Below are 7,655 nucleotides of genomic sequence, written 5' to 3'. Positions count from 1 at the left end.
CCCAGCCAGGGAGGTGGCGGACTGGGGGGGGGGGGGGGGGGGGAGCGCTGCTGGCCGAGAACAGAAAAGCCGCAGTATCTCCCTGCAGGAGGAGTGGGTTTGGGGCAGGTGAGTGGCAGCTCTGAGCACGCAGTTTGCTTTGCCGGATCCGGGGTCGTGCAAGCCCGTCTTGCTCCCATGGTCTGGATCGCGAGCACTTTCACAATAAGGTGTTAATGAAATCCACTGTCGAGTAGGAAGTTTAAAGCCATTCCAGGCAAAAGAGGGAGCACCGTCGGGCAGGATTAGCTGAACCCGTCGGTCCGTGCCAGGACTGGGAGGTGGCTGACCGCGCCTTGAGAGTGAGGTGCCTTCATGGGACTTGCTCTCTTCTTAAGTTTCCCTGAGACAGCAGCCGACATCCGCGCCAAGGTACAAGAGTAATAATTACTATTGTCATCATAATCACCACGGTTGTTATTGCTGCTACTTTGCCGGAGGGCGCAGGGGCCCGGGGCTCTGGGGAGCCCGGCCCGGCTGGGCAGAGCAGTCGCTGACTCTTCCCTGCTCCTCCGCTTACTCTCCAAAGCGGATAAAATATTTTTTTTTCCCCAATTACCGGTGCCCTAATGGGAACAGGCGGCAGAGGAATATGCGAGGCTTATAATAAGCCACCTGCTGCCTCGCACCTAACTATTGTCATGCTTTATTTCATTATTACTGCCGTGGAGGTCACATACGCGCACATGGCGTTACAGATTCCCCACCTAGCAGGACGGCCGGGAGCGGAGGCCGAGCGGTGGCAGGGCGAGCGGTAGCCAGTGGCCCTTCAGCCGGAGCGACCGGCGCACGGAGCCGGGACTCGCCGGCGGCACTTCGCAGTGGGGCTGAGCTCAGCCCGCATCCCCGGGGCGCACAGCTCACCGGGTGCCTTTATAGCTGTCTCTCCCCGCCATGACCCCCCTCTCCGTCTATTTGCATGCACACGCGAAGCTATATAAACAGCGGTAATAGCCTCATACGTTAAGTCACTATTTGTTAGTACGGCTATTCCAAGTCATTTCCGATATTTAAACAGCGTTCACTGTAGCTTCAACCTATTGACTTGCCAGACGAGATGTTCATGTGGACCCGGTTGCTAAAACGATGGAAACAGACTTTAGCTTTAAACTGTGCTACCCTCCCATCTGACGGATGTTAATACACAAACGAAATCCATTTGGATGTTTTCTGTTACCAGAAGGCAGCGCTGACGTTCAAATGATCTAAGTCTTAGCATCTGGAAGACTGTGCAAGCATCTTTTTGGAATAGGTTTCAAGACATTACGTTCATCCAAAGCTGAGGAAGGACCAAAATGGGACGCCAAGCAAATAACAATAGTTTCCCGTCTAAATGAAACTGTCTGCTTCATTTGAAAGTACATAAATGGAAAGAAAAATACCCTTGCCTTTTGCAACATCCAGTCCCGCCGGGTGACCCCACTCCCTCCTAAACAAGGTCCCTACCGGCGCACTCCCTGGCTCCAGGTTCTTGCCCAGGGTTAGCCGGGGAAAGGGGTAAGGAGGAGCTGAGACCGGCTCAGTTTAGGGGTACCCGTCGGGCCTGGGCTTCTGTGGGGCTCTCTGGGGGCAGCAATTCATCAACACGGTTGATAGGGCATCTTTCGGGAGTACCGTTTAGCCTTAATGAAGATCTGTGAGAAAAGTCGTGCGAGACACTAAATACGGTAGTCCGGATATCAATAACTCTAGCAGGAAATAAAGGGGAACTTTCGTGTTAATGAAACAAAGATGAAGAAGCTCCTGGCAAGGTTGCCTCTACCGTACAGGAGTGCTCGGTACCTCCTGGCTGCTCATGAATATCTGTAGTGCGCTTTACACTTTATATTATGTTTGCAAACAGAATTGTTTTGTCTTTCAAAGGCTTTTACAAACTTGGACACCAAACAGACCGATGTTCAATCAAATACAAAGAATTTAAATTATTCAGGAACCTAAGCGATTCTGTGGAGCCTTTCTTTCTCCCATCCCCCATCTCAGTGCCGGGGGTTTAATCCGGTAATGAGTGTGTCAGGGAGACTCCTAGTCCCTGCCCCACGGCTGCAGGATCCCCCAACCCCCGGCCCCCCAGAGACCCGTGGCGGGACCCCGGGCTCGGCCTGCAGTCGACGGCTCCCCCGGCCTCTCTTCTGAAGGGCTCCTGGCCGGATGGCGCTCTGCTGCTTCGGCATCTCCAGACTCATCGCACAAGGAGGCCGGAGCATCCCCCGGCGCCCCGAACGGGACGGGCTCACGCCCGAGGGAGAACAGCCCGGGGCACCCACAGCTGCCGGTGGGGAGCAGCGCCCGGTGCTCACATCAACACAACACAGCACAACACACAACACAACGTCCCTCCCCGCTCCTCCCTCCCTCCCTCCCGAAACTCCTGGGCGTACCACAGTCGTCTTGGACATCACGGCGCATACAAAAGCAACGTTAAATAAATCCGTGGAGTTTTAATGAGTGCATATGCTGGCTCTCTTAGTTTGCTTTAAAGTGAAATCCACCGTATTATGAGATTCTAACCCGTTACTTGTAGTTCAGAAGGGGGATCAACAATGCGGCATCCGAAACACACGTGCACATATGGTTCAGTTTGTGTTTTATTACAATTAAAATGCATTCACTGGGAGCCAGGATCAGGTACAGCAAACGCCAGTATTTCAACTGTGGAAGCCACAAAGGGCTGATGGGCTTTGGTTTCACAGGGTGGAAGATGTTAATATTCACACATTAGAAAGCGTAAGTGAGTTGAAGCTCTTCTTTTTGGGCTGGTCGTTCCCGTTAAGTTGCTCATATGGACACTGGAGGAGAAATAAAACAAGTCTTTACTGCATTGCGCAGTAATCAGTATGGAAAACCCAACCCTGCTTATGGTTAACAAGAATTGTTAATGATGTATAAATCATTTGATCTATTGTGCCCTCCAGACTAAAAGGAAAATAATGGCAACCCCAAGCAAATGGTCTTAATTAGTGTCCAAGAAACCACTTCCTAAATGTAGCCTTCCAACTCATTCCAGTTTGACCATCCAGAGCAATCTTTTGTTCTTAAATTTCTTTATTTTGTGTAGCTGCTAAAATGCTGTGCACACCCGAGCACACAGCACCAGAAGCAGAAGAGCGGACGAGAGGTGGTCCCGGTCTCTCAGTGTCGCCTGTAAAAAGGTCTTGACCATCTGAAATTTTATTTCTCCAAAGCCTCGCCTCCTGCCAAGTCTCCTTAGAGAAGTACCGAAGTGTATTTAATCAGGAAAACAAGTCTGTGCCGCCACTCAAATGGCAACACAAGCTTAAAAAAGGAAAAGCTAAAACGGACCCAGGACCAAGCCATGCATGTTCGAGCTGTCTATCACACGCTTTCACCCACTCTTCCCACCGCTTTAAAGTGTTATCTCTAAGTTAAACACACTGTGGGTATAACCATATATACCACACTTGATGTGGTACCCGAGTGAAGATTTCAGCTCGAAGGGGGAGCAACCAGAGCCTAGCTAGTGGACTGTTGTGGCCTTGAGCTCGGCTCCACGGAAAGCAGGAAAACTGGGGCTTCTTGCTCCCACGGGAGGCCTCTTTCTTGGATGTATGAAATACAAACTGCAATTTCTCATTAGCTGCAGTACCAGATCCTGATGCTTCATGAAAATCACCCACCCTTCCACCGAAACCCACACTTCTGTCACTTCCCTATCCCACTACAAAACATAATTCCTGAAGTTTAAGCACAGTGCTGAAAAACTGAACTTCCTTGGAGACAAAACCAGTCTTGATCTACCTTTTCCCTTTTTTTTTTCCAAGGGGAAACTTATTAGAAACAGACTTTCTTACATGCTGGTTCTCTTCCTAGACGTGATGGACTTGCCAAAAGGAACAGAACTTCGCTAAAACCACCGTCAACTAAATAACTCCTGTGCACTGCTCTTCATGCTATTTCCAAGAGATACTGGTAATGTGACGAGCTGCAATATTTTATTTTAACTTTAAGAAAATCTGTCAACGACCTTCCCTGGACTTTAAACGTCCTTGACTCGTTTAAAGTCACCGTGAAACACAGAAGATGGTTTGCCAGCTCTTACTACCCCAGCATTAAGTGATTTTACAAAGTCACAAAGACAACATGCAAGCCGGCGCCGAAAGGCAAAGGCTTCATACTCACAAGTTTGCATTCAGAGTCACCGCATTTACCTCTCTGCAAGTGGGCACCTTCGGAGAGCACTAAAGAACCAGTAAGTGGATCCACGGAGGTCTGCCGACCAGCCCTATGAAACAACCCCAGCTCTGAGGAGTCTTCAGCTCTTTGAGGTTTCATATTGCAAACCAGTTTGATATTATCCTCTTATAACTGCTACAATGAAACAGGCTTGCAACTGAAGGCGTTTAGAAAGGAATCACAGTCTGTTATTCGAAAAGACTTTGAGAACAAATAGGTGTGGACAAGTTATGGAAGTGAGAGCGCACCGCATCTACAACTATCGTTTTAACACGGCCACAGCCTGGCCGTTCCCCACCGGTTCATTCAGAGACGCTGTACGCGGTGCCGAGCCCTCCCTCGCTGTCGGTGCGGCGGGACAGTACCGGGCCGACTACCAGCCCCCAGCGGAGAGGGGGGCACGGTCGGACGCGGCATCAGCGGCTCCGCGGGATACAGCGGAAAAACGCACTCCATTCGCTTTGGACGTTTTCCCTCCCCTCGTCCTCCCCCCAGCATTCTCTCTTCCCTTTCCAAAAATCATTTGACATCTTTTCCTGCTTTTCAGAGCTCCTTGATCAAAGGCGCAGAGGAGCAAAAGGCTACTTCAGCGCCCGCCTGCTCTTCGCCTCACCCCAGCTCCCAGGGACCGGGTCACCCTTCTCTGCTCTCCGCAAAACAAGACTGGACCCGTCCCCGCTCCAGCGGTCAGTGCTGCCGGACACCCCGAGGGTATCGAGTGCTGGCCGCGTTCGGGGGAAACATGTGGCTTCCATGGCTACGAAGCCGGGAAGTGCCGGTGGGGCTGTCGCCGCCGGGGCAGACGCGGGCGGCGACAGCCCCACCGGCACTTCCCGGCCGCGCCGCCGGCGCCGTCCCTGTCCCCGACTTGTCTGTGGCTTCTCTGCCAGGGGCCGGTGGCTCTATTTAGGTATCTGGGTGCTTTTGGGGATGGGGGTGTCCAACGTGGCTGCGCTCCCCTGGGGCTTGGAATGATTCGCATCTGCGGCAGGCATTGGTAGCAAGGACTGCCTGGCCGGGGTATGCCAGAAATAACGGTCAGTGCAACCATAATTTGTGTCTTTGTGCCTATATATTTTGATATCACTTTAAATTGTACAGTTACATAGTTTCTCCTTCTCTATATCTATCTCCTTAACCTATTTCTTCTCCAAGTCCAGTGCTAGTTTTCAGCACAATCTCAGGTTGCACATAGAGTTTTCCAGCAGACATTCTCTTACCTTTCAGACCTTCTTCTCAAGCCTCCAGTCCCCATTCCCAGCCGTTATGCCTGTGACAAAGCATTTCTGGTGTCCCTGTCCCAGGCTTCTTGGTCTTTACTCTACTGGACCAGTTTCACCACAGCCAGCTATCTCCAAAAGCCCAGAACATCAACTGACAGGCTCATGAGCCTTGGTGGAACTGGTGCCTTGCTGCTAGGCTGCTTCACTCAGGCCCTTGTCCCCAGACTTGCTGTTAAGTGTTTTCTAGCTGCCCACATGGATTTTGTCCTTTCCCTCAAGTCATGGCCTCAAAGTGACCCAGCTTCCTCTCTGGTTCCTCACCCATTGTTGTCTGATTCAGGGTTGTGATCATCTCTTTATTCCTTTATTTTTTTGCTTTCTCAAACATGATGATTCTCAGGGAACACAGCTGCTTATCAGATGTCCCTTTATTCCTCCTCCATGCTGAGTGTTAGTTGGCTGCCTCAGTTGAAGTCTACCCTCTGTTCTCTCCCACTGAAGTCGAACCCTTGCTGGTTCTGTGTGTAAATCAGACATTTTCCTCTCCCACAAGTTCTAAGGCCAGCAGGGACTGCAGACAGTCTGCAGTCTGTCAAAAACTGGAGAAAAGGCTTCTTGTCACTGGTTCCAGGCCCACTGTGGGAAGATCCCAGAACAGTCCAGAAGACAAATTGCAGATAAAGTCATCTGTTACCCTGAGTCTGAGCATTTCTACTGAAATGCAGCTCTCAGATAATTTAACTGCATGCATCCACCAGGTACAGCAGGATACACGGGTACATGCAAGGCATGGTTTGTTACAGTTTATGACTTGGCCAAATTAGGATACATTTCCATTTTTTTTGGCAAAAGTTGCATTCCCAATGTAGACACTTGCCAGCACACTATCTCCCTGCCAAATATGTTGCTGCTCCAGAGCAGGGGACACGAACGTTGCCTAAAGTCATTGAAACTACTAATGCAAACACAATAAAATATTTTCTTTTTTTTTCCATAGTCTTATCTACTTGCATAAAAAAAAAAAAGGCTGTATTTTTTCCTGGCTAAAATTTTCCAAAATATTTACCCCAAAGCAAAGAGGAGTCTGGAAAATGGGAGCTTAATTTATTAAAAACAGTACAGTTCTAAGGAGCTGAAAACAAGGGAGATGTAGGGCAGCTTTACAGATAGCGAGATACTGGCTCCACCTATGAATCTATGGAAAACATATTGTTCAGCAGCAGTGAATAGCTCTAAATAATTCTCTTTAGGATTGACTAACTGCATCAAATTGGTTTCAAGCATTTAATTTATTTATAAATTCATGTAATGTTCTGTGTGGTGCTTTTCAGGATCCAAAAATGTGTGCAAACATTGTGCCTGATCTGGAAGCTTATTTTCTTTCCTAGGGCTGTCTTTGTTTGATGTATGCATCATCAGCCTAGTTCAAAATTCATATAAATGATGAACCTTCCACTGGAGGATACATTCCCTAAAATTATTTCCTAACCACTGACCTCTAAAACAATAACCAAGGAAATCAGCAGCTAAACCAATGATATAATCTTAGTTCACCTGCCGTTTACATCTCCATTTCTAAATGACTGTGCAGGTTCCATTGTGCTCTCATTGATTTTGCCTTTTAAGTACCCAGTGACCCCACTGATAAAGATCCTGATGTACTGCAGTGGAAGAAATGACCTGGCCCACCAGTGCTGCAGCCCCATAGGAGTCATTTGGAAATCCTGCACCCAGCTTCAGTCACACATCCAGTTCTTAACAGCCATCGAGACACAGGCCCTCTACTAACATAAAATCTATTTCTTATAAACCATATTATTGTAATTCATTTGAAAGAAAGTGATATTCAGGATAGCTATTGCAGCTGAGTTTGGATGATGAACAGAAGATTGAGAAGGCATCTGGTACAGAGAGTGTAGATGGAGTGTTGAATGACAACTACTTATTTTGTCCTTATGGATGGAGTTGGTGGATTATGCAGTTCAGCAGATCTGCCCATAACAACAAATACTGATTTAAGTAAATCTTTATATACTAAAATGTCAAAAACTGAAGATACGTTGGTTTCCCAGCTGAGTAGCCTACATTATAGCTGGGTGAGTTACATATTTCAGTTAACTGAATGCAATAAAACTAGACCCGTTTTTGCAGATGTTGGTCCTAGTTCCACAATCCTTGCAGGATTCAGCTTCAGTAGCAATT

This window comes from Pezoporus flaviventris, unplaced genomic scaffold (genome assembly GCF_033815535.1).
Source record: "Pezoporus flaviventris isolate CSIRO_AGI_PZ_B2104156 unplaced genomic scaffold, CSIRO_AGI_Pfla_v1 ptg000040l, whole genome shotgun sequence".
NCBI classification, from domain to species: domain Eukaryota; kingdom Metazoa; phylum Chordata; class Aves; order Psittaciformes; family Psittacidae; genus Pezoporus; species Pezoporus flaviventris.
This window is presented reverse-complemented; position numbering follows the sequence as displayed.